The following is a 26,961-nucleotide window of genomic DNA, read 5'->3' on the forward strand; positions in this document are numbered from 1 at the left end:
GCGGCGGCGGTGGCACAGCTCCATTTGGCCCCATTTGTTAGAAAGCCTCCCTGATGGGAGACCGTCAGTCACTGTGAAGACCCGCTGTGGAGGGAAGCAAAAGCAGAAGAGATTTAAAACAAAAGAAGAAAAAGAAAAAGAAGCATCTGTTACAACACAATGTCTTGTTCTAAAAACTAGAATCCACATGGGTCTTCTGGTGGAGATGTTAAACATGTTTACATGGTAACCCAATGTGTGCATGCATTTAGCAGTCTCTGTCCGTGTTGTTCAGTGGCGAACGCAGCGGCGCGCTCGTTCGCCGCCACTCGTGTTGCGGCAGTGATTTTCCGTGTCCCTGTAAATCTTCCTTTAATTTGCTCTTCTCACACTGAGGGTGGCTAATCGTATCCTGATAAGTAGGAGGCAAGAACCAGAAGAAAATCTGATTTTAATCAGTGTTTTTGTTTACCCTTCCGTCTTGTTTGTGTGGCTTATCCAGTCACAGATCTGCCATAATCCTCTGGTATTTATTTCACTGCCAGAGTTTGGTGGGAAAATACAGTAATCTGAGCCTGAAATTAGGGCTTTGTGGAAGAAGCAACATAAAGCGCAAGATGGAGTGCTGCTTAGAAAAGAACTGGGTTAGTCGTACGAGTTGTATTTGAACAGAAGCTTTTAAATTTAATATTAAAACCAGGTTTCCCTGGCAACATATGAACCGTTTGACGGACAGATGCAACTTTCTGGATCAAACGTAAATAAACTTGGGGAAAAAAAACAAATGTTTCTGGAAAATGTTATGCACGTAAATGATTTAAGTAATTCTACACATGTGGCATATTTGTGTTCAACCAAGAAGGTTGGTTCTGATGGTAGATTAAACAGTGATAAAACAGTGTAGCCAATTCAAGTCAAATCACTTTATTTACAAAGAACCATCAGTTTAGGCTACTTTTAATTTAGAAAAGCATCAACTTAGGCAGATTTTTAAAATCAGTGAACACAAATGGGTTTTAGACGCATTAATTGCAGTGGAACCTCAGTATTTGCAAAGGCTAAGGACCATAGTCGCCCTCTAAAAACGCTTTTAGCAGCCTGTACCACCAAATATGTATTAATATCAATAGTGGAAGCCATTGTAGCACTGCCACAGATGTTATGTCTCTATATTCTACGGACTGATGGTGGTAGAGACAATCAGCGCCTAGGAAAATGAGTGGTTCTCTTTGTATTGTCTGCTTTGCAAATGCTAGCCAAAAGAATGTCAAGTAGATTGTTTCCCAATCTGCATTTGATTTAAAATCTTTAAAACATCAATGGGCAACCTTTCTGCTAATAATTTGGAGCAACATTCCACAGAACGATGAGTAAATAGGTGACTTTGCAAATGGAACCACTAATAGTCAGTAAGCTAGGTGAATAAAGCGGATCCTGATTGCGGATGCAACGCGACAAGATGCGGATGAAGTTCCACGGGCATGAACGCTTTCACACAGAGTTGAAAATTTGTCCCTTGGCTGATGGCGAAGGATGTCGGAGATCACATGGAAAAGGAGAAAGAAATGAAATGTGATAGAATTCCTTGAGACTTTTATTCCACCCCTCTTGCATTGTGAGTGACTGCAGTTCCTGCAGGAGTCTGGCATTGGAGGGATGGCAGCAACCTGACCTCCAAGTGCCCCGCAGACGATTCCCTTTGTCTCCAAAATGGTAAATGTAAGTATTCCTCACCGCCCTGTACTCCTCTGTGTGTCTGGCAAAAGTAAGGCAGACGCTGCGATTTAAGTTGGATCTGCTTTATGTGATCATTTTTCTCCGATTCAGCATTCCAAGGCCCAGAGGGTCATTTCCTTATGCATTACATTCGGCTCTCGCAGAGACCTTTTTGAATGTTGTTTGCTGGGTTCATTGTCGATTCAAATTAGCCTCGATTTACTTTTATTTTCTCGAGTTTTCTCCCGCCTCTGTCGCTTGCGTTCCCGTGTGACCCGACTTTCACAAGCAGGTAACAAAACAAAAAGTAAACGAGCAGACTAAACAAGCACGACTTAAAATGGAGTTGTCGCCGTCCTTTCTCCATGCTTTTCACGCGTTCTCCGGCACAGACGCACAGAAACCGACTCGGGAGCATAAACAGAGCGACAGCGGATGAGGGATTAGGGAGGCAGAAAGGAGGACAAACAAAGAAGGAGATAAAAGAAGAGGTGTGTCCGAGTTGTCAGTAGGAGTGAACTGCAGCGCTTCACTTTGTCGTCCCTTTGTAACTCTATAGCCCACATACCAAAGTCATCACTCACTTGAGTCTCTTTTTCTCTCTTCCTCATCTTCTGATCTTTCAATCCCTCTCTTTTTATTCTGTTTTCAGTTGCAAATTATTTGTTGAAATACAGACCAGCCAACATCCTTCTATGCCACCTGCATTAACTTAAACTGATGTGCTATGAAACACAGAGCAGGCTTGTCACACGTCTGTGTGCTCACCGCAGAGGATTTTAGATAGGAAGACTTTCTAAGCTTATTTTGAAGCCAATCTATTAATTTTCTATATCTATCTGCTGCATAAAGAAGACATTTTTCTCAGCTGACACTGGCTGAGTGGCAGGTTACCCAGTGGACATGCCACATGTCAGACAGAGAGTCTCAGTTGGTAGTCGGAAACCTCATCAGGTTTATGTTTCTGATGCTGATCTGGTTCCTTTGAGTGTCAAAACAAATATAATATTGTACTACATTCCAGTGATAACACTACATTTTATTATGGGCAAAATCTTTTTTTTTTTTTCTTTTTTGTTGTTTTTTGCGTGTCAGCAACAAATGTTTCCCCCCAACTGGTTCAAATATACAAGACATTCCTGTTCCAATAGAGGGTCACTTAGGTTATTAAAGCTGATTTGGTGTTTTGACATTATGTCTCCCTCTTCATTTGATTATTGAGTTCCTAAAATAAATGGGTTTTTCAATAATAATAATAATGTTCACATTTATTTATTCATTATGTCTGTAAATAATTTTCAACATATTATTTTTTGAAAAACTACAAATAAAAACATTTAGATATTTTTTCCCCTAAGCCTTGCTAGCTAATGCTGCAGCTGAAACAGTCAAGGAATAATAATAATAATAATAATAATAATAATAATAATAATAATAATAATAATAATAATAATAATAATAATAATAATACCGACCATTTAAAAATTCCTCATTCTGATTCTTGCAATTGGATTGGAAAATTCCCACCTCAGATTTACACACATTCAGTCTCCAATTCTTAACGACTTCTAAGTCCATGCTTTTTCCACAGTTTTTTTTTTTTTTTTTTTTACTGTGTGGTCGTGTTTAAAAATAAACAACAATGAAACAAGCGGACAATTGAGCAGTTTTGTGCTGGAAACGTTTAAGCTTTACTGCAGCACAACTCCAGTACCACAACTCGGCAGCAAGTCAGCAGGATTCAGTGGATAAATCGCCTTAAACAGAGCAGCAGATGTTATCAGCACCAAAACTTGCGTTTTTCAATTATGCTTCAGTTTATGGAAAATGCTCCCGTCTGATTGTGAGAAAGTGCGAGCAAAATTTGTGATACGCAATATGCTAAACTTGTACAGCATTCAGCAGCGCCCAGTAGACCCTATTATTTTCCTAGATTTCCTTCTAGGTGACTGTTACTTTTTTTTCTTTTTTTTTTTTTTTTTTACATTGAGACCGGCAACAAGTATCTATATATATTTCAAAAATGCATGACTTCATGTAAAATTAATGGAAGCAAGGGGAGTTTTCCTCTGAAATAATTACATGAACATACCGCAGTAGACGCTGCAGCTCTGTTTTCTAGTTAGCTTTAGAGACCTTTTAACCTCCTTGCCATCTTTCTCTCTTCGTGCAGAGGCAGAAGACACATGGGTCCCCATCCAACCCTGATAATCATAGTTTGAGTTGCTTTTAAATTTTTTTAAAAGTGGATAATGTTTTTGAAGTAGCCAGTAGTCGTATCGTATAATGAGATTTTAGGTTGGTGAAGGGTTTACAGTTAGTTAGATTAGTGGGCGTTTGCAATTTAGAAGATCACAAACTTAAAATGTTAATGTCTTTGGGTCAGGATGACTGTATGACCAGCTTATTGTGCATTTTATCTGGATATTTTCCAAACAATTTTGAGACCTGGGAAAATCCCAGTGGCTATCGCTTGAAGGTTATTTACACATCTTCACCACTAGGGGCACCAACAAGCATCAAACTTGTTTCTTTGAGACTGGTTTGTGAAAACAGACAATTGGCTAAGTCTTATTGGCCATTTCCATGTTACTCTGTTTGAATATAAAACCACTGATAACATTACATTGAATCTTGTGCTCGTCTTTCAACTTACATTGTTATTGCAATGCAAAACATCCCTATTTGAGGAGTGTGTGGCTGGGGTAAAACAGTCAGGAAAGTATGTGAACAGCAGGAAGAGGAGGTGTGTGTGTGTGTGTGTGTGGATGGAGGCGGGGTCAGGGGGTCGGTGGGTTTGGGGGAGGTGATCTGTCGACACTTTTGCGGACAAATGCCTTGCTTGACAAATGTCTGAAAAGAGCAGAAACATGAGAGGACGGTTCTTCAACAAGAGGGGGAGAGTGAACTGGGAGACGATAAGGAAACACATCTCAACACATGATTTTTTTTTTTTTCTACTTCACATGCAACCTGCTCAGTTTGTGCACTGCTTTCTGTTGTGATCTAAAATGCATGTAAATGCAGCTTGCTTATGTTCGCGGAGCACAGTGAATTTTACATTGGCCTTTTTATGTTTATCATAAACCTAAACTGCAAAAAATAGCACAAATATCTTGGTGTGCTTGAAATACTACAAAACTAACAAGTAACATTTCAACACAATATAGAAGCTTACTTTGAGTCAAAATTTCCCTTAATATTGATGAATGACTTGTTATGAGTGAAAAAAAAATCTGCTCGTGGAACTTGTACTTTTTTTGTGTGTCTTATTTCAAGTGTATTTGGCTTAGAAACACGACCAAAAACACTTTGCTAATGTTTCTGTGTTTTTGCAGCGTGAAAATGGAGCAATTACAAGAGTTCTCATTCAACAAAGATGATCAAAGTCTTAAAAAAAAAAAGAAGAAGCAGCTCCATGTCATCCCCATCACTTCTGTAGAAAAGTAGCCAACATGACCAGCAAACTCCAGCTAATGCTTTAAAGCTGGAGTTGAATAGTGAGGCCCTGGCCTGGCCCCGCGGTTTTCGGTCAGCCGCAGCCGGGCTCCTGATTGGTTAGAAGTGAAGCGTAGGAATTCAGCCTAAACCCCACCCCTCCGTCCTCCGTCCTCCTCCTCTTCCTCCCAGTCGCTGATGTACGACGGCATTCCCTGAGCGTACACACACATGTTTCACTCGCCTTTCCCTTTGAGAGACAGACAGAGAGAGAGAGAGAGAGAGAGAGAGAGAGGTTGGGGGGGGCTGTACAGCGGGTAGCTTCAGACATTTGAAGTCACAGAGAGAGAGACACAGACAGGAGACAAAGAGAGGACTCTCTGGATCTCTTTTGGTGTGTGTCTTTGCATATGTGTGCATGTGTGTGTGTGTGTGTGGGAGAGAGAGAGAAAAAGAGAGAAGAGGAGAACTTCTCTCTCTTTTTTCTTAGTGATTCTGAGAAGGGGGAGGATCTGAACACTGCTAAGAGTCAGTACCCCTGCAGGAGTCCACAAGACCATACACTCCACACACACATACACACACACATTTACTGGAGAAGCACACACTACATTTCTCCAGTTCATCTACAGCTTCTGTAGCCTGGCTGAATCACAGCAAGAGATCAGGACCCTGGAAGAGGGGAGGAGAATAATTCGGACTTACTACTTGTTGCTCTCTGCTTTTTCTTTTTCTTTTTTTTCTTTTTTTTTTGGTGGATTGTATTGAGGATGATTTTCTTTCTGCTCTCTCAACGACTGTGGGACCTTGTCTGAGGTGAGCCCTTCACTCTGCTTTGTAATTTTTTTCTCCTTTTCTGCCTCTCTCTCTCTCTTCTTTCGTAGCCCGATGACTCGGTGAGACGAAGGAATGCCCGAGTCACAAGTTTTTTGCTTTTAGGTTTTTCCCGTCTCGGGGATCAGAAAGAGCGTTAAAGACATGATCTGTCAGAGAAAGCAGCAGGTTGGAAAGGAGACGTGTCTCCCATGAGGAGAAGACACAAAGAGCTGTAACGTGCGATCTCTGAAGAAGAAAAAAAGTTAAAAATGCATGTCATAAATGCACATTCCTGATGTTTTTGTTGTGTTTTTTCCATGTGTGTTTGTGGGAAAGGCAGAGGCAGTGTTTAAGTGCTTCGGTGGTGTGTAGTCTTCATTTATCAGCTTCGGCATGATTATAGTGCCCTTGCAGATAGCAATTCAGTTGAGTGTGCAGCCCCATAGTATCTCCACCGCCAACATGTGTTTACATGCTGCAGCTTATTGCCTACTCACTGGAGGGATTGGGTTGTGTCAGTATTTAGGAAAGTTATTTCTTTGGAGGTAAATGTCGGTGCTTACAGTCGACTTAAACTGCAGTGTGTTGTGATTTATTTTGTCTTGCTTCCAAACGGGGCCCAGGCATTCAAATTTTCTGAACTGTGCGATTTGTAGAAGCTCCAATACTATATATATATATAAATATATTTGTCTTATTTAAGTAATGGTGCAGGGCTTTGTGTCCGGAGAACCAGAGTGGACATTGTTGTCCTATTATTAGCGCAATCCGGGGCCGGCCGGCAGCTGTGGGGAAGGAAGTCGACTCAGAGCAGCCGGAGGAGAGGGATTAGTGGGAATGCCGAGCGGAGAGTTCACGGTCCGACTGCCGGACTGGAGTTCTCCTCGCCGGAGGAGACGGCTTGTGTCCAGGCGGCAGGGATGGGATCAGTGTGGCTCCTGAGCGGGAAGGGATGACACGCGGGAAGGTTGGAGGTCAGCAGCCGATCCGGACAAGTCGCTCTGTTGTTGTTGTTGTTGCAGACTGCAGCTGTTGTTTGGCTGCAGGATGACCTGGTTGCTGATTTGTGTGGGCAGCTGGGGCTAAGAAGAAGTTTGCCACTTTCAGGCTTCTGATTTAGTCTGGAGGTGTCTTTTGGACCGACACCAGAGCATCTCTTTGTAGCAGATGTGTGCATAAACAGAGTGGAAATGCAGTGTCTGAGTAGAAGAACTCACAGTTTCACAGTTTACAGAGCCTTGTAAACATACTTCAAACTCTTAAACTTCTCTAAAATTTTCCATGTTTCACTCCTAAACATTAATGCATTTTATCCTGAATTTATATAAAAAAATAAACAAAAGGTTGCACATATTGCTAAAATACATGGTTGTCAAACATATCTTTGAATAAGAATTCAAAATAACATGCATTCGTATTGCCAAGTTAATACTGTGTGAACTTCTGCACATCTTTTCTCTCAGGATCACCCTGAATCATACTTTTCTGCCAAAACATCCCCACAGCATGATGCTGCCACCACTGTGTCTTGCCATAACAATTGTATGTTTAGCGAGATAAAACTGCTAGTTTGTTCATGAGACTCAGCATTTCCTTGTGCACCAAAACTTTAAAACTTTTTCATGTGGTTAGAAGTGCAAACCGGATTTTTTTTACCATATGTGGAACTCTCAACTATTAGCTGCAAATTCAGTTACCTACTTCTTTTGAAAGTAATATATAAATACTGTAATAATTCAAAATAAGGGTCAATAGATGACGCTGTACAAGACAAATTCAGAAAGTATATAATCGATCCAAACAAAGACGGATTCAAAGACAGCTACATGCATCTACAAAGGATCTTTGTTCTGAAACAATGCAGACATTGTTTCAGAACAATGTCTGCATTCTTATGTGCAATTGCATAAGAATCAGCAATTACTGATTATTATGCCAGTTATTAAAAAGTTTATTTTTAAGAAAACTCAACCTGTTGCACTGATCCTCTGATACTCCAGAAAACATTTCCACCATCCTGTTAACAGACTATTCAACCTGAGCTGTGACTCTCTGCAGCCCCTCCAGAGTTACCATCAGCTAATATGGATGCTATTAAGCCCTTTCCCAGCCTGTCAGTTCAAAAGGACTTCCATGTTTATGTAGGTTCCTTTGCCTGGAGAATGCATAATGCTGCCCCTTTAAGTGTTTTGCTGGAGGAAGGACTGGTGCTCTTCACAAAATAAATGGCATCAGGAGGAAATGTTGTGGAAGTATTCCGTCAACATCTTGAGACGTCAGCCAGGAAGTTGAAGCTAGAAAACAAAGCGACAAATTTGTTACTCGGTGTGTTTAAAACGACAAATCATTCTGGCTCTTAGCCAGTGGAAATAGTTTTGGCAGCCCTGACACAAAACAGGACGAATTTAGTTTCACTTAATCTTAAACAGGTTGTGTCTTTTGATACATTGTATGCAATTTTTCCTGGTTTCAATTGTTGTCACTGTGTTTCACATACTTATTTCTGAAACACATTTCTTGTTATATTCCGTCTACAGATGGATACATAAAACAAAAAAACCTTGTTTCACCTTGTTTTGCCAATTAACGGCGCACGCGGTGCGTGAAAAAGCCCAAAACAAAACAACAACAAAAAAAATCCATCCCAAACTGCTGCTAAAGGAAATGATACAATTAAAAAGCAATTACAAGTTTGGATTTTGTTTTCTTTTGTCGCTTGACTCTTTTGTGGTTTAATTGCAACCCGAGTGGTTGCATACGTCGTGAACGGCAGCTTGTTGTTTTGTGCTCGTGAATTTTGAATGCGGGGCAAACCTGATAAAAACGCGAGCTGAAATGGACTGTCATTGAGGCGGCTCGCTCCGTTTTGGTAACACCTTTATCTTGAGCTGCCCAGCCGCTGGAAGCCGACTAAGTGTTCTTAAGCGGAGAAAGTGGAACGGCTTCCTTGCGGATTGTGAATGCTTTGTGATTGACTGGTGTGATAAACTCTTGCCTCACTGGCTTAAGTGATAATAAAATCCCGGTGTTACTTACAAAACACTGCTATCTCTCCATCTCCGTCCCCACACACCTCCGTTGTGCGCTCTTGTGAAATACGCCTGCAGTGCTGAAAGGAAGTTCTGCAAGCAACGCACTGGCTTTGTTGCATAGTTAGCTCAGCTCGGTTATGTCAGGCGCAGCAGTACATTTGTTTATTTAGCTGATCCCAAAAAAAAAAAAAAAAAAAAGCGGGATTGTGAAACTCCCGTGTCAAGATTCCTTTTCAATGTTGAGAGAGACTTTATCTCTCTCGTCTTGAATGTACTTGTTTCACTTCACTTTCATGTTTTGTCGTCGTTTCACCGACTTGGTTCCGTTATCTCCATCTTATGCCGTGTCGGGTCACGGGTGCAGTGAGACCCAGACGTCCCTCTCCCCAGCCACTTGGGTCGGCTTCTGTGAGGGAATCCCAAGGCTCACCTCACCTGTGACTTCTGGATGACTTGGAACCTGACCTGAAGTACAAATAAAACATGTATTTGAGTATCTACCCAGGTACTGTCCACGCAAACACCCTTGTGTTTCTCTGACTTATCCCAGAACAGCGTCTGTTGTCATTTTCCCCTTTTGCTCATACAACCCCAGCCCCTGCCCGCCCCTGCTGTGCCCGGCTATGTAATTACACAGTCATGAATCACAAACACCAGAAGACGTTTTTTTGACAGGAGTGCACAGGATCGGATCCGGTATCCATGGCACTTTCGGTGTGGGGATGCAGAGAGGGTGTAGGGAGAACAGAAGACATGAAACAGGTTTGGCAAGATGTACGTCAGGACTCTGTGAGACAGTTTCTGGGTGCTCACCTGAGTGTACTAATGTTAGTTTTGATTTGCATTTGCAAAGCTATTGTCAGTGTTTCCTATCTTACCATTGTAAGCATATTCAAAAGCATGGATATAAATGTGAAGAAAGACAGGGAGATGTCAAGTACTGTCATGTCTTTAAAGTTTAGTTTTGTAACTTTAAAATGCAGTATTTTAAGTTTCTTGAGAGAGAGACAATTTAAAGTCCATTGCATTCTACTTCTAGCATTTTGAATTGACAACATGTTTTGAAACTTGATAGTTCCAGTTCTGATTGGTGTGGCTGGATTGATGAGTGCAAGTACAACACTTTGGCAGTGACGTCAAACTCTTGTTTCATTTTACACTTTTTTTTTTTGTTTTAATTTCCAACTAACCATCAAAGTATGAAATGTCATTGCTGGATAGGAGCCCTATGTGGTCAAATTTTAGAGGCATTAAAAGGTCATCCGTCAGTTTCTCTTTCAGTTTCAAGCATCCTACATGTAATGCTGATGGAAAACAAACTGTTTTTTTTTTTATATGATACTGAGATTTTTATATATTTTTTTTAACAGTGGTGGAAGTGCACAGCTGTAGATAAAATATGACGTTTACTTTTTCACAGTTTCACAATAACATGATGCCCGCACAGGCGGCAACATCTGCAGTCGCCCGAGGCGTCTTACTTTACTAACATTCTAACTTTTACGGCTTTTGCAATACGAGTTTCAAACATTACTACCTTTGTCTGGAAGGGAGCGTCACAGCGAACACTCCCATGCAAGACAAGTCCTCACTTTCTGTCTGATTACTGCACCCATCGCATATTTGACTGTTACTTCAGTCGGACATCTCATTGTTAAAATAATAAAAGCTGATGAAATGCCTGTCACAATATAGGGATGAATTTATCTTCAGGATTTGTCATTGTTTAAAAATAATATGACGTTGGTTATTTTGGCTAAGTGGAAAACAAAAACCCTGATCCTTCCATCTCAGTTTTATTCAGAAGGTATTACAAAGTGGAAGCCTCACACTAACGATACCTTTTAGATCCAAGACACATTTTGGAATGGAGTTCATTTTCCAAAATAAAAAAAAATTAAAAAAAACCTGTCAATGTGTATAAATTAGTATTTTAGCTGTTTCCCCATCATAGCTGCATTCAGGTGTTTCTACAGAGGAAATAAAATCGCTTCAAAGCTCTGTCTTTATAATAAGACCATAAATACACTGTGAAATATGGCTTCTCATTAATAATGCAGGTGCAATCCACATGCGGTTGTGTGGGGGGGGTGAATTCCCTTCAAAGCAGATTTCTGCCCTGAACGAGTTGACAAACGCTCCCCTGTAACCGCGGTTACGCAGGCGTGTGGGCCTCGTCGCGCATCTGGTGGTATTCATGCAGGCTTAGAGCGCATTGCCGTCTCAGCAAACACGCTGCACTGAACCCGGCCACGCCGCACACAGGAGCTGACACAGCCGATGGCAGTGCGTCCCGCATTGGCAGCGTTAGCAAAGACTCAAAAGTCATGACAAGAGACTTCTGGTGTTTTTTTTTGTTTGTTTGTTTGTTTATTTTTTGGATGTTGAGGATTCCAGTTCCAATGTTCCTTTAAAAGTCATTTGCATTTTTTTTTTTTTATTGTTTGAACTTGCGTTTTTGTTTTTTTACTTGCCTTTTTGGTGTGACAAAGTGTTGTCTGTTCATGAGGATGTGGACCACCCACTGAGTTTTCAGTATATCTAGTGTTGGTAAAAGAAGAAAGCTGGGATAACCGGTTTTGAAATTATCTTCACTTGCTAATAAAAAGAAAAAAAAAACAGCCATGTGGGGAAATGTGAGGGGAAACTGGAAAGGATCACACAGTAATAATAATAATAGCATGAGTTTAGATGAAGTATTTGTGTAAGAGTTTCAACCAGTCAGACTGACAAACTCCTGCAATTCGTAGAAAACGAGCTGCCTTTCTAAAAACTCTTGGTGTTAAAACATGTCGACTTTGTTGAAATTCTCCGAAAGAACAAGCAGCGGCAAGAAAATACGGCCCCACTTCCAGTCTGATGTAAAATGTCCGCCATAGCATACTGATGAGGAAAGAAAGCTTGACTGATTTCCTGAAAATCCAGCACTTCCTGTATCTTCAGTGACATCATCAGCTCATCATCAAAAATAAATAAATAAAGTTTGGTGACTGTGAGAGCAAAACTATTGCATCAGTTAAGATGCAATAGATCGTTTTTATTGTTGTGTCCGCCTTGGAACTTTGTTTCAAAAGTGTTTAAATTATATATTTAAAAGTAAAGTAAAACAACAACAAACTCTCAAACCACAGTTGAGGTTTTTGTATCCAACTTAACCTGTTGGCTTTGCTGCGGGATTGATTGTGTTTGCTGCTTCCTGCGAGAAAGCACACAAAGCGAAGCAGCTTTTTCTAGAAAACAACCATTTGTAGTTACCTGTATGTTTAAAGCAACTAAATCTATTTGTTGCTGTCTGTTCAGACAATCACATTATTATGGACACGTCCAACCGTAGCTACCTATTACCACAATCCCTGGTGCACCATTAACCAGTCAAAGCTCAACTTAGAGATTCAACAAATGCACGTTAAACACGCACCTAAAGGTAAACTGGATTATTACCGCAGTCAGCAGATAGTTGTTTTGTTTTTTTCTATCAGTTACTAACAGATAACAGAAAGAATTGAATCTACATTTGAAGCAAATACTGTACATCAACTCGTTTCAATTTACCCACTTTCACAAAACATTTCTTGACATTTTAGTGTTTTATTTGACATATTTTTTTTAATGTTTCTTGAATGTAAGACCATTTATAGTTTTTGGATGTGTCACAGAAAGTTTGCATTTGTCGTTCTGATGGCATGCACAGAAAATAAACCGTCAAGACAAATTGCTGACTCATTTAACATCCTCATTTTTTTTTTTGGGAAGGTGATGAATGACTTTACTTTAAAGGGGGTAAAATAGTCTGTTACCCTACGTAGACCTTGCATTACGTAGACCGTAGGTTCATCACAGACACACACCGAGGGTGTGCGAGGAATCGTGTAGGTGATGTCAGAAGGTGACTCGCATGCTGAGGCAAAACAGGAAAAAGGGGAAAATGAACTCCACTCCCAGCGGCTCCGCTTTCCCTCCAGCTTACCTCGTTTCCTGCCACATACCTTTCCACATCCCATTTCTAAAACCGACAGACACACACACACACACACACACACTCCGACACATTCCGACAAACCCGGCCCACAGCTATTTTAATCACACTCTTGCTGCCCTTTGTTTAGTTTGCGTAATTCAAATAGAGGCTAAAAGCGTAGCTCAGACGAGACGCCGGGTTTAAGGATTTCAGCCTTTCGGCTGCAACAACTGTGTCTGTACAACCGAAGGAGTCTGTGCTGTCCCAGTTAGCCGAACTCCTCCTGTGTCCTGCCCTCGATCTCCCTTAATAGCAACACACAAACAGTAACTCTCTGCTTAGATGAAAGTGGAGTCGTTTGATGGTGTCAATGATGCTTTTGAGCAGCAACAAGGATCAAGGGTTTGTGTTAGACAGCTGCAGCTTAATTGCTTGCCTCCGTTATGTTTCTTCTTCACGTTTGATTATGTATCCATCTTCCTTTATGTGTCCATGTTGGTACTTGTTAGCTGGCAGTGCCAAGGCAGAAAGCGTCAGAAAGCCAAAAAACCTTCCCGCCAAGAAAATTAAGACTCCTCTTGTCAGTCCACTCCACTCGCTCCTGTCGGTGTCCCCAAACTAATCATTTGTCTCCAATTTAAGAGCACCATGCTGCTCTCTAATCTTGTTTTCTAAAAAAACACGAGCACAAATTTAGAGTGAGATCAACTGCAACGGTGCCAGAAAGGAATTGAATGTGGGTTGCCAGGATGGATACTTAAGCCAGCGGTTCCTGAGCCAACACTTCCTGCTTTTATTTCACAGCGCATTATATTTGTCCCATACCAAAGTATGAATCCACTCATTTAGAGTTCTTCATGTCAAAGTTATTGACGCTGTAAATTGTTTTTTGTGGTTACACTCCTTTTACAATCCCCCTGGAAAGACAGAACTCAGCAGTATTTTAGGCGACAGCACGATAAAGTAGTTAAAAATTAGGGAGATTTTATTTTATTTTTTTACTTAAAATAAGAGTTTTACTGATCTTCACCTCATAACATTTAGGTCAGCTGCTGAGCTGACCACTGTTTTCTTTATAACTACACAGCTTGTGGCTTAATTTTGACACGTTGATTCAAGGCAAGATCATCACAAAAGCCTCATTCATTGAAACATCTATTTTCTTGTGAAATCTGAGGCACAATACTATGAAAAGGTTGCTGCAATATATGTTTTGCTTCCTATAAGCGAGATTTTTTTGTATTCAGCAGTCCTTATGAATCAACTTTGTCATTAGGTGAATTTTGCCAAAACTCGATGAATAAATCAGAAACTATCTGACACACAACTGACAAATTTGCAGTGTTTTTATAAGGAATACATAATTTTCTGTGCAAATTCAGTCAGTGGGGTCATGGTCAGAGTTCAAAAGAACTTTTATCTGAGTTGCTTTTAAACTGACATTGGATGAATGAACCAGACATTCATTCCTTCCTGAGTCTATTTTTTGGTCTTGAAGTGAAAGCGTGCCCTGCAGGTTCTTTAACTATGAAAGTTCAGAGAGAAGGAGCAGTAACGTATGGAAATTCATTGTTCTTTTAATGGCTGTTTGCCACAGGGATTGTAGTTATTTGAAACTGGCAGTGGAGCAAAACATCTGTGCACTTGTAACAATAAAAGTGATTACACCTCTTCTCCCGTGGGGCAACAAACCCAGCAAACTCTCATAATTTGTCACAAAAGCAGTGACCTTTGAGCAGAATATTGGCTAATTCGGTGTGCAAAACATTTTTCTGCCCTTTCTCAAAGGGAAAATGTTCTCAAGCCAACACATCCTGGGTTTTATGCAACACCAATCTACTGAAGTGACTGTCAGATTTCTGTGGTATTAAATTTGAAAGTGTGCTTTAGGCTTTACACACAGATTTGTTTGATATTTTTATTCCGAAGAAAGGAAGTAGTTCTTGAGTTGCAGTGTTGCATCAGGGAGTCGACCAGGGTAATCTGTAAGTAATTTGTCAGAACTAAAAGTATATTTAAATTTATTTAAAACAATTGAAAGCTGTATGAACCACAGTGTACCACTCCTAATGCATTTAGTGGTTCAGTGATGGCATATTCTCAAATTCTGTTGAACGTATTGTTGAGAATAAATAATTCTCTGTTTTTCCTCTATCTCTTTTAGCTAGCTGCTAAGTAGTTTAGTAGTTTAGCTAAAGCTAAAGGATTTGACATATTAGGAAACACCCTCAAAGCTAAGGTTAGAGGATATGAAACACTAGGGAACGCCCGTAGTAGCTTAGATAGAGGCTAACAAAGGAGATCACAAACTCTTCTCGGGTGCCATTTTGTCTTGCTAACTCCTAAAGGTAGCATGAGAAATGGACCAGCTGTATTTTGGTATTAATAAATGGAATTCATGAATTCAACTTAATGACTCTTCTTCAACCTCAGACATCAAGGACTCAGCATAGAGAACGGATAAATTCTCCACCGTATCTCCAATTTCATTTTCGCAGAACATATTTGAGTTATTCAAAATAAAACACAACTTGGAAAGGTGAAATGCCTACCCACAATGGCTCTTCATATATTACTGACTGGCAAAATAATATGAAACTTAGCTGTGCCATTCATTTTCCTTGGCGCTGATTGGCTCAGAGAAAAACTAGCAACCATGGATGTTAGCTTCTATAGTGGCAGGGTGTTTTCCACTTTGTGTATTGATGCATATTAAGGTATGCTTGGTGTTGGAAGATTTAAAATAGGCAGTGATGACTGTTTTTGGAGGATGTCTCAAGTATTTGGGAACTTCAGCCGTTCACAGGTGGCTGTGCTCCACAACCCCTAGCTAATCGTTACCTGCTAACAATGCCAAAGTGAGCGTTAGCGTTCCGAGTTCCCACTATAGCATTGAGTAGTTAATCTATCTTGCCAAATCCTTCTGATACACAACATGAACATGTTTTGGTCATTGTTGGTTTTATTGACTGATGCAATCATTTAGTGTCCACCTAGAACATAAAAATTATACTTAATTTTCTGTACCCTGAACGTTGTATCAAAATATCTCAATATCTCTGCTGCATGTCATATGAACCAGAGAAGTCAAGTTTTCTAAAAAATAAAATAAAATAAATCCAGCCACAGCGATTATCAGTAGCCTTCCATGTCAGCCACGCTCTCGGATCTGTTGCATCCGAGTTCCTGCTCTCCTCTGTGTGAGCTCACTCTGCAGCCCACTTACGTTTCACATGGTCCTTTAACAGTTTAGACCTATTGTTTGCGTGACAATGGCGTCTCTGTGACTGAAAGGAGAGAAACAGTGCTTCCACAGGAGCTGTGACTGAATTCCATAAATTCCAATGTAAATAATGGATCGCAGTTTTCTTCTTGCTGCAGGGGGGGGTCGAACGTGAACTTGAGTCATTGACGAGAAATAAAGTGACAGTGAAACGTTAAATGTGAAATGGTGAGGTGAGGTGGGGGAGGGTGTTGACTGCTAAGAATAGAAAGGAGGTATAAATATAAAGAGCATCAGTAAAACAACTAAAGAACGAACCAAGAGGAGGATAATTGAGGCAAAACATCCTCACTTCTCTAATGATACGTTCTGTTACCTATAAACCTACAAACCAGCTTCCTGTCTCCCTTTGTCCTCTAATCTTTTCGGAAATAGTTCCAGGATGTCCTCGCAGAACGGGGATAATTACAGATGCGTTACGAGAAACAATTTGTGCACAATAATTAAGCAGATTTTATTGAACTCAGAGTTAGTTAACCGGGTTTGCCCGTTTAGACGAGTAAATCTCAGGGCAGTCTTCAAACTTCTGAGTTTATTTTGGGTTTGCCGCAGTGACCTCCCTGTCTTCGCTAAGTTTCCTTCGGATCGAGCTACGGCAGGCTGTTCTGACACATAATTAACCTACTCTACTACCTTTTCAGTGCTGTTCAGTCCAGGGAACGCTTCTTTTTATTTACAGAGCACAAAGTTACAACGAAGGTTATCCCACGAGGTTTAAAAAGAAGAAGAAGAAAAACAACCCAGATTCAACCGCTTTGATTTATATAGGTCCAGTTTGTGGACACTCAATCTAACGCTGTCAAGTTCTGATTTTAATGCCAGTACAACCTAATTGTTATTCAGTCAAGTCATATTCAGTGCATAATATATTACCAATGCCCCAAAGATGTCTGTCCAAGTAAATGTTATGTCAAAGCATTTCCTTAAATTTTTTTCTCTCCTGAGCTTTTCTTTTTCTTTTTTTTTTTTGGCGCGGTGGTGAAACAGGAAAGAGTAACATTTCACTTTCAACAGGGAGATGTTTCTAGCAAAGCTAAACTCAGGCTGAGTGGTTGACAGCCTCTCTCTACTTTTTTTCTGCCGATAAAAGAAATCTGCCTGACCAAAATGACCAATTACATAGAAATTAAATGTACTGTGTCAAGAGTGTTCTAACTTTTGACCATTTTAAGATTGACACAATTGGCATTAGAAAAAAGAACTGACAGTTGTCTAGGTTAAAAGTACATAGCGGATACCCATAATTTCATAAATATTATTTCAGATTGATGTCGTTTTCTACAAAAATAAAATAAAATAAAATCACTGTTACCCTTCAGGCGTTCCGTGCTCTCGTCGCATTTCAGCAGATTCTTCATATATCTACCGTAAAATAAATATCGTGCTTTTCTGCAAAGCGGTTTTGACAAAGAGACTCTTACATCTTGCAGATGTAATAAATTATATCCACCTCTTTTTCAAAGTTAATAGTTGATGTCCAAAATGTTTGTAGATTTTAACTATCTGCTGTGAGTATCATGGGTTGTTGCATGATAAATCGGCCTGCCACAGTCATCCCCAGCTGCTCTTATTCCCACAGGGAGGTATATGCTAATTCCTCCTCCGCATCCTGTGGTGTCCCTAAGGCCAGTTGCCCAGCTGTATATGCACACCGCACCTTTGGGATTGTAAAAGAAAAAGGACATTTTCCCAGCGCATCATGCTGAAAAGACAGTTCAGATCACATCTTTCCATAGAGTCTGTCTTGTTTGTGTCCAGTTTACAGCCAAGAATGTCTTGTGCACTCATTAAAAAAACAAACATGTTCAGATTATCAAAGTGCCTTGAAAGTATTCATACACTTTGAACTCTGTTAGTTATTTCTATGTTCTAAACACAAGTCATACTCATTGGATTTGCTGGGGAGGTTGATGGAGCTGAATACAAGCTAATGCTAAGCTAATGGAGGAAAACTTGTGTGTGATTCCAAAGATTTTCATTGCAGCAAAACATCTTTCTTTTTTCTTTTTGCGTCCTATCTCTTCCACGTCTTTAATAAAGAAATCAAGTGGATACTTACGAAATCACTGTATGCTGTGAACTTTCTTAAAATATAACGATGCGATTGTTTTCTTGGCGCCTTAGGTGGAATATCGACGGTTCCCTGTAGTTATTTGTTGTTTTGTTTTGTACATTTTCCTGTCAGTTGAACAGCTGACTATTCATTTTGTTTTCTTGGAGGTGATTTCTCTGCGTAAGCATCGCTTTAATGTCAACAGCAGATGTGGGCCTTTCAAATTGTAATCCTGATTTTGACCCTTTGACACGCTGAGCACATGGCCTTGCAGTGCACATGTTTGCTCCGTCTCTGTGTGTGTGTGTGTGTGTGTGTGTGTGTGTGTGTGTGCGTGTGTGTGTGTGTGTGTGTGTGTGTGTGTTGGCACTGCATAGATCCAGGTGTAGATTGTTGCCGTGGAGCTGATCGGACGTATTGATTGGTAGATCAACAGGTACGAGGGAAACTAAGCGACGTTATTTTAAGCTCTGAGCCTTTAGAGGGAATGACTCTTTAAACGTCACTTTCCTCACAACACTGCAAACTGATGAACGTTCTGCTGTCAAGAAAACGTATCACTTTTAAGGAGAAAAAAATAAACTCTTCTGAATCTGAGGGGGACACTAGTGATGTGACAGAGTGTGTGATGACCTTTAAGACTTGGAGTCATAAATAAGTTAAGTTTTCCACATCACATTAACATTATTCAATTACATTTCATTACGGCCACGCTGCTAAATATAGCTGCAAGCAGCGATGAGCGTCTCCAGCAGCTCGGCAGAGCACAGTCGTCATGGTAACTTGATCTTACAACACTGAGAGCGGCTGGGCTCTAATAGGAGCGTGATTTTACTTGGTGCTGCACCTTTGAGTATCGGAAAATAACTCCAGGCCTAAAATAAATAATAAGTCCAGACCTAAATCAGAGTCAGAATTTGATTTCAGTCTGATGAATACACATTTCTGCCACACTTTTCAGATCTGATTTGGAACCATTTTTAAAACTATGTATTTTTGGTACATATTTTTCACCGGTATGTGCTACTTATTACATAAAATCCCAACAAAAGGCATCAAATTTTATGGTTGCGTCATGAAAAAACTAACAAAAAACAAAAAAAACAAATCAAGGTGTATTAATACACACACCTCTTTTAATTTGTGAGATTTAGTCTTTCACCTGAAATTCATCTTGCTTGGATTTTTGACTCGGAGCCAGATCAGGATTTTGGTGAGAGATGACATTTGACATGCTTTGAAACATCATCAATTAAAAGCTATTTTGTGAACTCAAGTTTATTGTGAAAACCTGTTTTTCCTAAAACAGGATTGTACACAGCTTTCTAGCACATTTTGATTCATAATCGCACTTGGATAAAAAAAAAAAAACCGTTAGACATCTCTCTTTGCTCTTCTCATGTGTTTGCTTAATTAGCACCATCTCTCTCATCTTCCCCGCTCTCTATTTTCCTCCTTGTTTGTCCTCCTTATTCTTTTAGCCGCAGAAGAAAGAAGTTTTGCCCCCACTCCTCTTCCGCCTCCTCCAATTGAAGTGTCTGTTTGTCTCCTGCCAACGCTGTCACACTGACTCCTCTGTTCTCATTTTGTCTCCAGCCTTGTATAATGAGCTCTGCTCGGGACAGGACATTCTGCAATTTGGCCTTTAGTCAGGGGAGGGGCCGAGTGGGTGTCCGACGCATGAATTAGAGGATGAAGACGACGCAGCAGGGATAGATGGCAGCAATTTGGCTCAAGGCACGAGTTTCTAGTTAGTTGTTTTGAGCTTTTTAATTTTTTTTTTATTTTTATGTTTGCACGATTGCACGATTCAACCAATCTGATCTTAGAGGTGAATAACTTTTCATTGACTTTTGATTAGCTGGGTTCAGTTTGATGTTGAAAACCAGCAAAAATACCTGTAAACTTTGAAGATGTTTGCACATTTCCACAACATTTTGACGCTGCATGTGCAAAAGTCATTCTACACCTAGTGCTAAGGTTCTCTATTCAGATGTGACAGTTTAAAACACTTTTTAGCTGCTCTTGGATTATTTTTCAAGAGCAAAAACTAGAAGATTTAAGATTTTAGTTGGACAAATATTGGAATATTCGAAGGATATTATTTCACGTAATATGTTCAGAGTTAATGTAAACTATATGGAATTGTGTATTTTTATGTAAACCAACTTTATTTCACTTCATGGATTATTTGTTTGGGAGAAAAAAAAACGTTGCAGCAGTTTAATCTCAAATGGTTCTCAATTGTTGATGTAGGATGGATTGTACAACTACATCTTAACCACAAGGGGGCAGTGTTGGCACGGCTCTGATTTGGCATTTAAGCTTCCCTTAGAAAAATGTGGGGACATTTAAACACATTTTGTCTCCTATAACATTTCATAAAGGATCCTTTTCCATTCCTGCCTAGAACAGAGCTTACCCCTTTGATGGATTAAAGTATTGTGACAAAGGCGGCTATGGAAAAGTGTTGATTTTGCATAAAGCATTCAGCCTTTTTAATGTTGGATACATTTGCAATCATTTTCCTTCTCATAGACAAAGAGATGGCCAGTTTTCTGTGTCATGGCGGAGTACATCTGATCAGTTCCTGCATTTTAAAAGCTCATGATGCCATGAGCTGAAACCAAGTTTCCAGGGTCTTATAAGAGGGCAGCAGGCCGATAGAATCACCAATATGAGGTACGCTTAATTATCCAATGTGCCAAGCCAGAATATTTCTAGTTAAAGTCCAACCAGCTCTACAAATTTACACGGGATTGTAGGACATGAAGCGCTTGCTCCAAAACAGCCTGTTGCTGTACACATTATGTCTAATACTTTGATAATTATCTTTGGAGATTTTTTTTTTTTTACATTATTCTGCTCAAAGTTTATGGTAACAAAATCGCCTTAGTTTCGTGGCCGTCCTTGTTTGTTATAGTATTAAGTATTAAGTAAGTGAGACTGACATTAAACCTGGTTAGTTTAGATGAGAAGCTATTGTCTTTATTATTTTACGTCGGTCTCACTTGAACGTTGCGTTCTCTTGTTTTTCCGATTCCGAAGAGTAGCTAAGACAAAAGTACCTGTGGCTGTCCCATTAATTTACTGGAGTCACTGATTATGGTGGCAGTAATTTTGGTGGCAATGGGAAACAACAACAACAACAAAAAAAAAATCAAAAACTTTGGCAATGACTTCTATTAAATTCATCATGTCCACTGTGTACTCAGCTCTTCATTCAGAAAATGATCGGTGCTGGAATAAAGGTGACTCGGCTCTATTGACATTTTTATTTGCTGCATAAATCAAGTGTCTGATGAGGAGGGGCAGAAAGAAAGAAAGAAAGAAAGAAAGAAAGAAAGAAAGAAAGAAAGAAAGAAAGAAAGAAAGAAAGAAAGAAAAAACATCTCGACAGTCCGCTGCTGCTGTACACACACATTAACTAAACTTGTATGTTCAAACTCAAGCCCTGAATGAGAATTTTCCAATAAAACTAACCCCTCATGTCTTGAAAAGGTTGGATCGACGTGACTCTGCTGCTCTGGTCTGCACTTCAGATGCAATTCTGTGTGACTGCTAACCTGTAGAAAAAAAAAAAAAAAAGAAGAAAAAAAGACAATAGCGTTGGCTGTGTTAGAAATCAATGCGACTCTCTTTGTGCTTTTGTTTGCTCTGAAACAGGAGCCAGGCTCCGCTTTCAATCAGTTGTGCGTCTACGATTGTAAACAACTTAGAAAAGTTCCAAGTTATTGAAGTTCTATGCTGGGATTCAACCATTTGCCTCGGCGTCTATTGTACACCCAACATGTGGAAATATTTGCCCGTGAAACAGAGGCAAAACTAAAACAGTATTACAATACAACCGCCCTGTGTCATCTCATTAGAGCTGTGTCTAAACATGCGGAGTGAAAGGAGATTTTGTTTTTTGGTTTTGTTTCATTTCACAGTGCAGTCCGCTTGCTTTATAGATTAAATGTGCCCTAAGTACAACAGTCTTTCATGAAAGGCTTACAGGCAAACATTCATAATGAATGAAGGTAAATAGGGACACTATACCAGCTGGTCTAGTATGTGCCTTTTTGCCTTTTTCTCCTTCTTTTTTGTTTGTCGCCATGTGGATTTCACCCTTCTGTCCTCGGTTCTGCTCCAAAGGTAAGACATTTTGTTTTTATTTGCGATTTCTCTCAGGTCTCCTCAAAAATCTCTTTTGTTTACTTACTCAAAATGATCTACTTTGCGACTTCAGCCGAGTCATTTTTGTCTCACGTGCTGCGATACGTCCGTCGGCTCCACGAATGCCCATAATGTTCTGGTTTTAGTGCTTTTTAATGGCCTGTGCTGATTAGGACAGTTATGTCTTCATACCTTCCTGCAGAACAAAAGCGTATCTGATAGAGCGGATCTACTGAGATCTACTAAATGCTGGCAGAACTACAGGATGATTGCCGTTTATGGTCAGGGGATTCATTTAAGGACTCCACATCTATAATTTTGTCAGGGCAAAACCACATCACTTGGACTTCGCTGAGCAACATAAGCCCTTGTTTATGCTGCGGTTGGATCAGTTAAACTCCAAATAGAAGACGAAGAAGAAAAAAAAAAAAATAAGCGGGTTGCAAATATAAAATGACTGTTTACAACTTGATCTTCATTGTCCTTAACAGCAGATTTTCTGACAGTCACTGCTTAGTTTCCTGCTTTTGGTCGTGACATTTCTCATAGTTCTCTTTATCTGCTATTTATTCAAATTTGAGTTTTAATGCTGCATTTAGTTCCACAATTATTTTCAATCGCTGCTGCTGCTGCTGCTGCACTTAAACTGGATTTGTCCCTATCTACCCGTTCATGAGTCACACTATAATTTTGTGCAATTTGTTGGACTCTTTTGAAAGTCTGTATTTATTTATTACCCAGGCGAAAAACAACAGTCAACTTTTATGGTTTACATAAGTCACAAGTAACTGCATTATTTTCTAGGCCATTGTTTTGTGTGCATGTTTCAACTGTCTTGAAAGTCTCTCAACTTTTACTTTATAAAACCAAATAAGAAACTGAAGGGAAGGGAGTTTTATGCAGTCCCTGCAGTCAGTGGAGAGCGCAGGTTTGAAGAAGGTGAAAGGTGGCCGTGTTTTCTCAGGGGCGGGGGGAGACTGTCTGGGCACAATGCTGAACTTCTTAACTCACCTTTTTACGTCTCAGTCTCAGCATCAAGCGAGTTGCCTCACATTTTGCGCTCGCAATGCATGCACTGCCTTTTCAGCTGAAAGCATTCACGTGCTTGAATAAACTGGTGAGTTTTTAGATGCTGCCATGCTGTTTTTACTGTCTGACAACATAGACAATATTATTTCCAACATTCAAAGACACAGGAACATTTTGCTCTTGTTTGTCCAAGTTCTCATTAGGAAAGTGTTTAATTATCTGCATTTTAGGAAATGATTGCAAACGGTTTTGCATCTTATACTACCATAAGTTTTAAGTTTCATCTAGCTTGGACTGCGATCAACTCTACCTTCCCTTTTCATCGTTCCTTTCCTCACTAACTAGCACCTTTGTTTTCAAGCCAGCAGCAGTACGGTATCAGCACGCAAACTATTCGTGACCCTGACACTCTGCTCTGGCTGTCTGTAAACTCTCAGCCTAACAGAAACCCATTGTAGGTAGAAATTCCCACAGAGGCCGACATGCAAATAGTTGGGAAAATGTAGACCAGTCATTTCATTAAAAGCAGCTACAATCATTCTCATTGTAGAAACTCCTCGCGAAATTTCAGGTAAAGGGAGCATTAAAAAATTATAGTGAGACCATAATCAGTCATCTTTAAGCTTTTTCCACCTCCACTGATTTGTACCTTGTGCAGTTCAGCTGAAAAACAAACACATTTTCCTGATAGAATTTAAAAGCTGCATCAGCCTGATTGATGCACAATTGCCTAATTGTGAAAAAACTAATACTTTGTTTTGCATATCCTGACTGAGTCCTGCACTTGGACTATGTCTTTCCAAAAAAAAGAAAAAAAAAACAAAACACAAGTGACTTGAAAGGTTCTTTTGTAAACAAGAGTTATAGCCTTTTATAGACACCTGTAGGTTTTGTGCTACAACAACTGACTGTTCATGTTTCACCTGCATTGACAAAAAGTTTAGTGCCAACTTTAGAAAGGTGAACCCAACCAAACCACCAAAAAGTTATGTGGGCATGATGTTTTGTTTCTGTGCTGTTTTTTTTTTTTTTTTGCCAGAAGCAGGGAGACTTTATTATTGTCTTTATTCATGGTTAAATGACGGGCAAGCCTCCGGTCAATAGGTGGCAGCAGTGTTCGAATTAACTAGCAGGTTGCCCGTTCAAGCTAGTAGAAGTAGTAGCAGGCCACACGGACATACCTGTGCAAACAGAGGTGATGGCGGAGGATACAAGCGCGGATGTTTTGAAACGTGTCTACCTCCATAGAGCAGAGATGGAGAAGTTTGTGACTGTGAAAAGCAAAACGGCGGTAGAGGTTGGTAAACAACTGATAGACAACAACATGTCTTAATGTATTTAGGTGCTGAGCTAAAATCATGGGAGGGTTTCTCTAGCTCTCGTTTAACTCTGGAAATGGTCTTCAACTGATAGAAGGCCAACTTTGTATTTGTCTTTGTGTGTGTGTGAAGGTTCAGGTCTGAGTCCATCACTACACCCAGATTTTGGGCCTGATTGGTTGTTTGTTGTCTGTAATAGTTGAAGCTGTGGGCTGACTCTTGATTGCTCCCATTTATATCCAAATATAATAACTTCACTTTTGTTTCTGTTCAGCTGAAAAAAGTTACAGTCCATACATTGATTTGTACTAAGCAGCTCAGCACTTGGATGAATTTGTGGTCACCTGCTGAGATTATAATGCAAATATGTGTATTATTTGCATAGTTATGGTAGATAAGAGGGACTCCAAGGACTGGGGTATCAGTCCTTGGGATACCCCAAGGACTGAACCTTGGGGTATCCCACCTTGGGGTATCCCACAAGTGACTTCTGTTCGCTCTGATGAGAAGTCACCTATGACAGCTTAGCTTTTTTCATTTTTAACAGATTCACTATCGCTGATGGCAGATGTGCTCACAGGACTGAATACTGAAATTGGTTTATGTGTTGTAATAACATTTTCCTTCTCAAAGATGTGTTTGTTTTCTGAAAAATTCTAAATTAGAAATCCCACATTAACCGTAGGAAAAAACAAATCACGTCAATTTGTATTTCTCAAATTCCTAGACCTTTAACAGACCTTTGTACAATTTTGAAAGACCGTGCAAATCTAGTTTGTTGTCAGCTGACAACATTCCAATGTGCCTTTTGAGATCAATTCTTAACCTCATTATTTGTATTTATTTGACTTTGCTTTTCTGGTCTTTTTTTCCCCTCCCCACCAAAAGAACAATAGAAGCATATTTGTGGGTGTCTTATGACCCAAGTGGCAGAAAGTTGACGCACAAAATGTTTCATATTTCGTTTGCTTCTCTACATGAGGCTCTAGAGGCAAATTTTGCTGATGCATAACTCTTAATGGACATTCTGACTGCTCTTGGTGGACGCTGAGGCAAAGAGCCCAGCCTCCGTCAGAGACTCACAGACACACTACTGTGTTAAGTCGCTGGAGGTTTATGGGCTGAGGTAATGACAGAAACTGTGCACAGAAGGCGGTGTTATGGTTCCCTCTGCGCGCAGTAGCAACAAGCGTCGCGATGAACAATTGAGCAGCCACGGAAGGAAGGAAATCTAATGTCGATGGGAGCAGAGGAGAGGGAGACTTTTTCATTAGGTACAATCAGCAGATATATGCATGGTAGGAACTGTGCAAATGTTGATTACAAAAGTTTCATTTCAACTTGTTTTTCCACATGTGTACGTAGTGCAGCTGTAGTCACAGGAGAATCAAGTTGCCTGGAGACCTTTACCTTTTACATGCTTGTCTACAGTTTTCTTTCTAATCTTGAGGGACAACTCTCTCTTTAACTTCCTGTGGTCCATGTCCATTGTGGTACCTTGTCACCAAGCAACACAGTGACTACTCGTAACCTTTTAAGTAGGCAGATTCACTGTATGCATGCTTGAGGACTCCTGCAATGCTAATTGGAGGACACACCTTAGTTCAACATATCCGAGAGGTCAAATTATGATCGATAGTTTTTGTCCAGGTCTGTTCCATAAGTTTTTCTTTTTAAATCATTCTGTTCAGCATGTGATTTTCATTGGTTAATTTTCAGTAAGGTTTTATTTCAAGTTATTTTAGTGGGCTTTTTGGTCATTAACCGAGGGGCACCAACAATTTTGTCCACGTTTATATGTTTTTTTTTTTTGTTTTTTTATGCAATATTATCAGCCAACCACTTGAGAGGTCTGTGTTGGTCAACCTCGTCAACACAACAATGTAACTCAGTTCCTTTCTTACTTCAGAATATGAACTTTAAACCCTGGGAACGTGACATGACGATTTTAAATGATAGTCTGATGTTCTGTTCCTCTTTGGATTAGAGTGGCTGGTCTGCTGCCTAAGATCTCTCTCTCTTTCGCTCTAAAATTTGCATCTTCAGCTTGTTTCTAAAAGATCAACCTGTAGAGTTGAGTCACTTTTGCTTTTCCATTGAAAATTTAAGGCAGCAAAAGTGAGAAAAGTGGAAATGTAGTCTCAAAAACAAATATAATTCATAAGATTCAGATTGAAAAT

The 26,961-nt window shown here is 39.9% G+C and overlaps 1 protein-coding gene across 5 annotated transcripts in view; it reads left to right on the top strand.

Moving 5' to 3' along the window:
- LOC103135907 (disabled homolog 2-interacting protein) overlaps positions 1-26,961 on the top strand; it is a 189,150-nt gene that overhangs the window by 26,911 nt on the left and 135,278 nt on the right. The window contains exon 1 of one of the 5 annotated variants that reach the window (XM_016669894.1): positions 5,491-5,949. The exons of the other annotated variants lie outside the window; for them this stretch is intronic. The gene's annotated coding sequence lies outside the window, so the exon portion shown is untranslated. Of the gene's footprint in view, positions 1-5,490; positions 5,950-26,961 lie in introns of those variants that run through there. 5 annotated transcript variants of the gene reach the window in all.

Source organism: Poecilia formosa, unplaced genomic scaffold (assembly GCF_000485575.1).
Source record: "Poecilia formosa unplaced genomic scaffold, Poecilia_formosa-5.1.2 Scaffold28, whole genome shotgun sequence".
In the NCBI taxonomy this organism is placed as follows: domain Eukaryota; kingdom Metazoa; phylum Chordata; class Actinopteri; order Cyprinodontiformes; family Poeciliidae; genus Poecilia; species Poecilia formosa.